Genomic DNA, 10,395 nt, shown 5'->3' with positions numbered 1-10,395 from the left:
CCCAGCCCTGAAGTCTTGCTGGTTAATTTCCTCTAAACTATGCAAAGCAAGATGCAGTGCAGGTGAGCAAACACTCCACATCTGTACAGCACTGCATCTAAGGGACAGCTTTTATTTAGCTGGCAAGTGTAACTGCTTCCTGAGGAACTGTAAAGCCATCAAAGGCATTCCAAACCATCTCTTACTTTACATTAACACATCACTGGCCTCATCTCACTGCTGTGTTTAATTTCTAGAGCCAACAGGTCTGTCCAGCAGCTCTGCTTAGAGGAGAACCAAAATTTGTTTCAGACACGTGTCCTGAAATCTGGAAATCCCTGATGTTTCCAAGTGCAGGCAGTACAGGCAAAGATAGATGTCAGATGGTGTATAACCAAGATGTTATAATTGCAATATAATCAAAAGAGTAAGGCAAACAAGGATCACAAAAGAGAATAAGTAGAAGAGCTTACCCTTGGGTTGAGCTCACTAGAAGATATCAAAGAGGAGGATCTCCAGAAGAGATCCTTCCCCTCTGGTAGCCAGCTCTTAAATAGGTCCAGGAGGGGTGGAGCCTGGCTCCACCCCTTCCGGTAGCACAGGTGAATTGCCCTCACCTGTGCTCCTCTGGCTGACTCATGGCTCACCTCAGGTGATCAATCAGAGGTTCAGGCCGTGACTCAGCAGTTCCCATACAGATGGCTTTATACACCTCGTGTCTGCCTGCCTAACCGGGAAGGAACAGCATGGTTGTGTGGCTAAACTGAGCCCATTGGGGAAATGTATGTTAGTTGAGTCCTCAGAGTCCAAAGCGAGTGGGAATTCGCTACAACACTTCAGGCACAATTAGGGTAACTTAATTTCAGCAAGTTTTCAATTAGTAATAATGGAAAAAAAAAAACAACACCCAAACAATTATGACAGGTGCTGCAATAGAAACTCCTCTTCACTTTTCAGATGGAAAGTCAATGACTGTGTGCAATTTCTCCTGTAAAAGTGTGGGACCTTCTTCCACTTCAATGTCTCTGCTGTCTGACACAAAGGGAGAGCTGCTGTGGCCTTGTGTCCATGCCTGTGCCTCCTCCAGGGTGAGTAGCTTTGTGGGAGGAGAAGACACCCACAGGGTCTTGGACCATAATAAAGAACTGCATCCTGTAAAGGAAAAGCACAGATAAAAGGGATGATTAGCAAGCAGTACACAGTCATCACAGATCTGAGGGAGGTGCTCTATTTTTCTAAGTTTTGGCTATCCTAGCCACTGGAAGATGATGTCAAAACAACCATTTTGTCACAGGTATGTTTATGGCAAAGGACAGACATACTCATAAGTGAGAGCAGCTTACTGTATTTAAGCAAGTAAATAAAACTCCTAACTAGTGGAGACAGGTCAGTCAGAAACCTTCACTGCCATACTTGTATCAAGCTTCATCTGCATGCACAGTATTGTGATGGTAGTGAGAGTTTTCTTCTTAAGAGGTCTGGGTTTGGTCACTCCCAGGATTCAGCAACAGGAAACACTGCACACGACTGCAGCAGCTACAACCCAGCGTGCAGGTGGACACGGAGAACTGAATCTAGCTGTGTCTTGCTCTCAGCCTGCTTTCAGCCTGTGCTTGTTTTTGGAAACAAACATTTAGATTTCTACCAAAGTAGCTGACGGTGCCAGCTGCTAGGATCTCTGAAGCCTCTCAGTGTAGAGCAGTGCAGGTGAGCACGAGGAGTCTGCTCTAAGAGCTGTCCCTATTTGTCCTTTGTGTGGTCAGAGGGGCTGCCTTGCCAGAGCAGTATTGCCACGCTTAGCTGATTCTCTGTGACATTCCCTGACCCTCCTGCTTGAGGGGAAGCAGACGATGTGAACGTCTGAATCATTAAACAGCTAGCCAAGGTGATATGCTCCATTCTACAGCCTGGATCATCGTTTGGCCCAGGCGCTTTGCATGTTGATCTATGCCTGGCAGAGCTCAGCCTGCTGTGGGCTGCTCCTGTTCAGCCAAGCTAACCCCTGCATCCTGCTGACATAAAAACTGCCTTCCAGTAGGAACAAAAGCTGCACTTACAGCAACTGTGCTATCCAAAGAAGAGCAACGGTTGTATAAAATGGGAAGCAGCAAATAATCTGGAAAAGCAGCTATCTATACTCCACCAGTGGCAATAACTGCAGTGACTGCAAATCTCATTGGAAGGTTGGGGTATCAAAGCAGATGGAACAAATTTAGTGCAAATAGTGGAATAATAATTGCTTGTGCTCTTCACACTTATTCACCTAGCATGCAGAGGAAACTTTATTCCTGTTGCAACTCTGTTTGTTTCCACTAAATCAGGTACACTCACGGTCTCAGCAGTTACTCAAGAAAAGCTGTAGCTTCCAGAGCTGGGCACAAACATGTTGCACCTAATTCTTCATCCCAGAGCCACAAATCAGCAGCGCAGGCAGAGAACTGGGCAATAGGCATAAGGCCTGTGCAGTGCCGGTCGCGCGGTCACGTGGTCGGCGGCGGGCCGCGAGGGCGGCGCGGTGCCGGGTTTGTCCACTCCTCCTGGCCGTGTCATGCGTTCGTGGGGTCCGGGGCCTCCCTGGGTCGGTGCCGCTTACGTACGGGATAGTGACGGAGGGCCAGGATCGGCAGCAGCGGGGTGAGCGGCGCCGGTGGGCATGGGCGGGGAGGGAGAGCTCTCGGGAGTGGGAGTGGCGAGAGCTGGGAGTGGGAGGTGGGAGCGAGCATCCTCCGAACGGCGTTCTGTTTCGCAGTTCTTGTCCTCAGCCTGATTTCTCTCTCCTTTCCCTGGCCGAATTCCGTGCCACGTTATGCGTCCTCCAGGGGGAGGTTGGAGCTGATGGGCAGCCGGCGGCTGGGGGCTGTGCGGGGTTCTTGTGCCACTGATGCTGCAGCAGCGTGTCCTCCGTGCTCCCTTCGCTGAGATGTGCTGTGTGTGCTCTGTGGCTGTGCTGAGGCTGCACGTAAGATATCATGGTTGGTGTCTGCAGATTCGTGAAAGAAATTTACACTTGCATTCCGAAGACGGTGCTCTCCTGTCTTTCCCCCCCCCCCCCCCCCCCTCTCCCGTTTGATTTAGAAATGCAAAATTTTGAGAAGGAAATGGTTTTAAATTTATGGTGTTTTTTTTTTTTTTTTTTTTTTTTTTTTCCCCTTACTCTCTTTTCCCCCATACGTCACCATGTGCACATTATCTGCTAATTGTACTTTCAACGGTGATTATTTTTCTTATGATCCTAACACTGTGAATTTCTCAGTGGTTGCTGAGATGAAGGTAATCATAAATACAGGTTTTAGCATTATTGTATCGAGGAACAGAAAATGTCCAATAGCTAATCACATTCTGCTGCAAAAAAAGAAAGCATAGTCTCTTTTTAAAAAAGCAAGAGACAGAGTGCTTCCCCCCAAAAAAAGGGAAACACACCCAAACGTTTATGCTGAGTTAACACGCTGAGAATGAAGAGTGGCAGCTTTGCTTCTTCCCTTCACTACTTGTTTTGGTTTGAAGTACAGAGGAAAGGATGTGTGAGCCATGCTGGAGCAGTGTACCTACCTGCATAGTGTGGCAGTGAGCAATGCAAAGAATTTTATAATGTCTTTATAATGTCTGTCTTCTTTCTAGATGGCACTGAGTTCTCTGAGATGCACTATGGAAATGATGAGAATGACTTCTGAGGCTGTGAGCGGTGGCTGATGAGAGAAGCTAAAGACAGGAACCTCAAAATTGAACTGACTGGTAAATCCAAGCCTTAGGGTTTATATGCTCTTTGTTCTAACAAACACTGACCCTTAATTACTTTAAGGGACCGATGTTTTTATGTTGCACGAGACAAGGCAGGGAAACTCTAGGACTTGGTATGCTTGCATTGATGCTACTCTCAGACTGTTTCTGCTTTTCTGTAGCAGCATAACATCCTCGGCAATGGCTTCCCAATAATCTTCTCATGTCAAACGATGTTAATGCTTAGACCTGATCTCAATGGTGAATATAAATGATTTATGGTTAGGACTGCATTTCTGAGTTTTCACTGTCTGCAGTGAAGCTTCTCAAGTTACGGTTCCCATCCCACTGAGAAAGTCTGCCCTTTGTGTTGCACTGTGGGAAGGTACATACAATGTCCATCTCTTCTGGACTGTTTCCCTTCCTGCTGCTGACTGTTTCAGTCAATGTCACTCTTGCACTCTGGTAACGCGTTGATGCTTGAGAAATGAACCTTGGAGGGGGAGAGGTGGGAGGTGTGTGTCCGATACGAGTTTTTGCCTTGCTGTGCTTTTACAGTAGAATATAAGTTCTGTATGTGAAGTATTTAAGTAACGTCTTGTTTTCGTGTTGTTACTGACATTCTGTATGGTTATGTCTTGAAGTGAAATCATGGAGAAAAGCGTTGTCTGTAAGCTGTAGAGACGACGTTAATAGCATATAACATGTGAAGAGGCCAAGCACTGTAGAGAACTCTCACAGCATGGGTGTTCTTTTCAGTAAGGCTGCAGGCTGCAGGCAGAAGGATGAGAGAAATAAGCACCTTGAATTTTCATACAGATTATTTCCCTGGAGGGCTGATGAAAAAGTTCAGTAACGATGGTGAAATATTTATTTATGTGTATGCGCTACTACTTTGTATATCAACAGATACTGACTTCTGTTTACTTTTTGCTTTATAGATATGCAATGAAGGGACATTTCATGGCAAATGGATGAAAGTATGTCTGTTTTCCTTCTTAAAAGTGAAATGTGCTTCTGAAGTTCCCTTGTTATCACATGTGCTTTGCTTGTCTGATTTTTCTGTAGAGAAGAGACCTTCATCCTGTGACTACTTTGCTTCCTGACCTCTCGTGGTAGCTGCAGGCATGAAGCACTAACAGGAACACGGTCCTTAGACTTTTTTCTTTAATCTTTTATTTTATTTACTAAGCTTTTATTTTGAACTTCATAAGTCAGTGTATACTAAGGAGGGCATTTTAAAGGAAGCTGCAATTGAACCGTATGAACTCATCTTCTTACTGGTTGGAAAACAGCTTATTTTGTAAGTCAGAGATCCAGAATTCTTTCAGATTCTCAAGTGTTCCAGTGGATATGATGCCCTTTAATTATTGATGTACAGCTGCAGGCTTTCATTACATGGTCTGATTTACTTTTTCCATAAAGTAAGAGCTCAGTATTTTAACTGTGCAAAAGTCAATACCTAGTTTAGAACATGAATTGGAAAGAGACAGTATTTCACATCGGGTAACACTGTGCTGTCACTGTTTCCTTCCCTGCAACCCCTGTTTGGAAGCTCACTTCTCTTCAAGTTATGTTATGCTGAAGTGGAATCTTAATATAAGTTCTACTATATGCATTATTCATGTCCTTGTTGCTGCTTTGAGGCTAAGAAGGAAATGCATTTCTTCTCAAAAGAAGGTAAGGGCTAAGCTGAGAGTGAAGAAAACTGCTGATTCTTTTTTTCCTCTCCACGCACAACTTGGCAGAAATTGGATCCCTTCTGCTTAAAATCAGTCAGTCAGCAGCTATTAGAAAAGTTCTTTTAGTTTTTGTATGCTGTACACCTTGTGTACAGTTGTGTCATTTGTCCGTGGCAGCATCTGCAGCTATTTCATTCAGTGATTAGTTTTAGCAGAATACAGAAAATGGTGTACAACAGTTAAATGTGACGTGACATTAGGAGGGAAAAACCCTTTGTAACTTCAGTGTCCTTCACAAGGCTGGCATAGATAACATTCTGCCTGCTCCAGGGAGTGCTCTCCTCTGAAACACTTTATCTTCATTTGTATGTAAGGCTGTGTGATACACTTGTAGTCTGTTAAACTGATCTATGGTCAGAGTTTATAGCAGGACAGGTAAGCAGGAATTTTATAAAGAAACTTCCTTAGGCATCCCTCGAGAGGGCAGCGACACGTTGCTGCCCACCTGAGGCACAGCAGAGGAGGTAGTACAGCTCTCTCCCAGGCTGCCTTAACGTGGTGCTTTTGTAAGGTACCCCTGTCTGCACTCCCCTGCAAGGAGTCTTGTTATTGCTATTGGTGGTAAGTGCCAGGGCACTTAGCGAACCCGGCAATAGTGTGAGGGTAGGGGGCAGCAGGGCAGGGCTGATCATTTGCACCCCTATAGGACTTTCTTGTTGAGTTAGTGAGCCTGCTGGTAGCCATGGGTGCACCCCGGCAGAAGGCTTCAAACACAAAAACTGTGAAGAGCCATGCAGAGGTCCCGAGCACGCGCAGCAGAAAGACAGTAGCCAAGAAGACGGTCCAGAGCCAGACTGAGGTCTGGTGCATGCATAGAGGGGAGAACAATGGTATGAAGTGTGTGGCAACTCAGACAGAGATAACATCACGAGATGCTAGTGTGCAGGTCACTGGCTGTGAGGAGTGCCACAGCCTGGCCTTTGCAATGCCACAGGAAGGAGGCAGCACTTGTACAAGGTGTGAGCAATTGAATGACTTGCTCAGCCTTGTGATTAGCCTGAAGGAGGAAGTGGAGAGGCTGAGGACTATAAAAGAGTGTGAGAGGGAGATTGACTGGTGGTGTCAGTCCCTCTCAACCTCAGGTTCTCGGCACACAGACGAGGCTCCTCACGGAGCACGTCAGCCCCTGCCACCTTACAAACACCTGGTAAAGGGGAACCAGCCAGCTGACAGCGTTTCAGCAAGCCCCCTGTCCTCTCTTCCCCCTAACAGCAATTTGAGAAGGGAGGAGGAGTGGAAATGGGTACCTGCTTGGCGGAGGGGGCATCCCCCATCCTGACCATCCCCGGCTCCCCAGGTGCCTCTGCGTAACAGGTTTGAGGCCCTGGAAGTTGAGGGGGGGACGAGTGAGAGTGTGGAGACAGGTTCACCCGTGAGGTTGCCTCAGGCGAAGCGGTCGCCCCCAACCCTCAAGACTGCTTCTACCCGTAAGGACAGGAGGGTGATTGTCATAGGCGACTCCCTTCTGCAAGGAACAGAAGGCCCTATATGCCGGCCCGACCCTACCCGCAGAGAGGTGTGCTGCCTTCCTGGAGCACGGGTCAGGGACATTTCAAAGAAAATTCCTGGGTTGATTCGGCCTTCAGATTATTACCCACTTTTAGTAATTCAGGCTGGCGGCGAGGAAGTTGATAAGGAAAGCCTGAGGTCTATCAAGAAAGACTTCAGAGAAATGGGGCGAATACTTGAAGGAGCTGGGGTGCAGGTGGTCTTTTCTTCTATGCCCGTGGTGTCAGGGAAAGGTACAGGGAGGATCCAAAATACCCAACTCTTCAATAGATGGCTTAAGAGCTGGTGCAGGCGCAAGAATTTCGGCTTTTTTGACCATGGGGCAATTTACAGTGCACCTGGCATGATGGCTGCTGATGCGTGCAGCCTGTCCCTGGGGGGTAAGAGGATCTTAGCTGAAGAATTAGCGGGACTCATTGACAGGTCTTTAAACTAGGAATGAAGGGGGAAGGGGACAAAATAAGGGCTACTGGGGTTGAACGGGTCATTCGAGGGCTTATACCAAACTCCATGGGCAATGACGGCAGAGTGCATAGGGAAGGACTAGGGCAGGGGGATGCTGGGGATGCTGCTGTTCTAGGGGATCCTAGATCCCTTATAAAGGTGGCGAGACGGATAGCCCGGCTGAAGTGCCTTTATACCAACGCACACAGCCTGAGTAACAAGCAGGAGGAACTGGAAACTGTGATGCACTCGGTAAGTTATGACCTTGTTGCTATCACAGAAACGTGGTGGGATGACTCCCACAATTGGGATACTGCCATCGACGGCTATAGACTCTTTAGGAGAGGTAGGCGAGGTAGGAGGGGTGGGGGAGTTGCTCTCTATGTCAGAGATTGGATAAACTGTGAGGAGCTCCCTATGAGAAGCAGTCAGGAACAGGTTGAGAGCCTGTGGGTTAGGATTAGAGATGGGACAAATATAGGTCAGCTGGTGTTAGGGGTATACTACAGACCGCCTGATCAAGGGGAGGCTGTTGACGAGGCTTTCTTGCTCCAGATGCGTGAGATGTCTGGCTCACGGGCTCTTGTCCTGGTGGGGGACTTCAACCATCCGGACATCTGCTGGGAAAACCACACGGCGAGCTGCAAGAGCTCCAGAAGGCTCTTGGAATCCATTGATGATAGCTTTCTGGTTCAGGTATTGGACAGACCGACCAGAGGTGAAGCGTTGCTAGACCTGCTGCTCACCAACGCCGAGGAGATCATCAAAGGCGTCAAGGTTGGAGGCTGCCTGGGCTCCAGCGACCACGCCCTGGTTGAGTTTGTGATCTCAAGCGATGTGGGCCTGGCAAAGAGCAGGACCAGGACACTGAACTTTAGAAAAGCAGACTTCAAGCTACTCAATGGATTGCTGGCCAAGATCCCCTGGCGCGCTGCCCTCAAAGACAAGGATGTTGAGGAGAGCTGGCGGCTCTTCAAAGATGCCCTCCTGGAAGCACAAGAGGTCTCCATTCCTCTGAATAAGAAAGTGGGCAGGCGAGGTAGGAAACCGGCATGGCTCAGCAAGGACCTGCTGAGAGAACTGAGTGCGAAGAAAGGGGTGTACAAGGTCTGGAAACAAGGCTGTGTCACCTGGGAAGAGTACAGGGATGCCGTCCGGACTTGTAGACGTGGGATCAGGGAAGCCAAGGCGCAGGCAGAACTGAACTTGGCAAGGGACGTGAAAAACAATAAGAAAACCTTCTACAGGTACATTGGCCAGAAGAGACAGGCCAAAACGGGTGTACCTACTTTGGTAAATTTAAAAGGAGAACTGGCTTCAACAGACGAAGAGAAAGCTGAGGTGCTGAATGAGTTCTTCACCTCGGTCTTCACTGGTGGCCAGGATTCTAGTCTTTTTCACGTCCCTGAACCCTGCATCACCAAACCTCTATGTGGGGACCAAGGAGGTAAATCCCTCCCCACTGTAAGGGCAGAGCAAGTCCAAGAGTGCCTCCTTAGACTGAATGAATACAAGTCTATGGGGCCGGATGGCGTGCATCCCAGGGTCCTGAAGGAGCTGGCTGAGGTGGTTGCCGAGCCGCTCTCCATCATATTTGAGAAGTCGTGGCTGTCAGGTGAGGTCCTGGATAACTGGAGGAAGGGTCACGTCACTCCCATATACAAGAAAGGGAGCAGGGAGGACCCAGGGAACTACAGGCCGGTGAGTCTCACCTCTGTGCCTGGGAAGATCATGGAACAGATCCTCCTGGACAACATGCTCAGTCACATAAAGAATGAGCATGTGATCCGAGACAGCCAGCACGGCTTCACCAAAGGAAGGTCATGCCTAACTAATCTTGTGGCCTTCTATGATGGAGTGACGGCATTGGTGGACAAAGGGAAGGCGACCGATGTCATTTACCTGGACCTGAGCAAGGCCTTTGACATGGTCCCCCACCACATCCTCATCTCCAAATTGGAGGGAAGTGGATTTGATGGGTGGACGACCCGATGGATAAGCAATTGGTTGAAAGGCCGCAGACAGAGGGTGGTGGTCAATGGCTCTATGTCCAGGTGGAGGCTGGTAACAAGTGGTGTCCCCCAAGGGTCTGTCTTGGGACCAGTGCTCTTTAACATCTTTATTAATGACATCGATGAGGGAATTGAGTGCACCCTCAGCAGGTTTGCTGACGACACCAAGCTGAGTGGTGCGGTTGATACGGTGCAAGGAAGAGATGCCATTCAGAGGGACCTCGACAGGCTGGAGGGCTGGGCTCGGGTGAACCTAATGAGGTTCAACACGGCAAAGTGCAGGGTTTTGCATTTGGGCCGGAGGAACCCCAGGCACCTGTACAGGCTGGGAGGAGTGGTCCTTGAGAGCAGCTCGGCAGAGAAGGACCTGGGGGTCCTGATGGACGAGAGACTGAACATGAGCCAGCAGTGCGCTCTGGCAGCTCAAAAGGCAAATGGGATCCTGGGCTCCATCAGGAGAGGGGTGGTCAGCAGGGACAGGGAGGTGATTGTCCCTCTCTACTCGGCTCTTGTGAGGCCCCATCTGGAGTACTGTGTCCAGGTGTGGAGCCCTCAGTACAAGAAAGACATTGAGATTTTGGAAAGGGTCCAGAGGAGGGCGACTAAGATGATCAGGGGGCTGGAGCACCTCCCCTATCAGGACAGGCTGAGGGAGTTGGGCTTGTTCAGCCTGGAGAAGAGAAGGCTGCAGGGTGACCTCATTGCAGCCTATCAATACCTGAAGGGAACCTACACCCAGGAGGGGAGTAAACTCTTCAAAAGGGCTGACAACAGCAGGACTAGGGGAAATGGATCCAAGTTGAAGGAGGGAAGATTTAGGTTGGATGTTAGGGGGAAGTTCTTTACTAGGAGAGTGATTAGGCCCTGGAACGGGCTGCCCAGGGAGGTTGTGGATGCCCCGTCCTTGGACGTGTTTAAGGCCAGGTTGGACGGGGTCCTGGGCAACCTGATCTGAATGTGTATGTTTGGTGGCCCTGCTAGGCAGGGGGGTT

General features: G+C 48.8%; 1 long non-coding RNA gene across 1 annotated transcript; it reads left to right on the top strand.

Moving 5' to 3' along the window:
* Positions 1 to 2,482: 2,482 nt before the first annotated feature.
* Positions 2,483 to 5,314, top strand: LOC122181337. The gene is made up of 3 exons (XR_006179400.1): positions 2,483 to 2,613; positions 3,598 to 3,711; positions 4,638 to 5,314. It is a non-coding gene; the product is annotated as an uncharacterized LOC122181337 (long non-coding RNA).
* The last annotated feature ends 5,081 nt before the right edge of the window (positions 5,315 to 10,395 follow it).

This window comes from Lagopus leucura, unplaced genomic scaffold (assembly GCF_019238085.1).
Source record: "Lagopus leucura isolate 7727_CA_CO unplaced genomic scaffold, USGS_WTPT01 Super-Scaffold_100009, whole genome shotgun sequence".
Lineage (NCBI taxonomy): Eukaryota > Metazoa > Chordata > Aves > Galliformes > Phasianidae > Lagopus > Lagopus leucura.
This window is presented reverse-complemented; position numbering and strand designations above follow the sequence as displayed.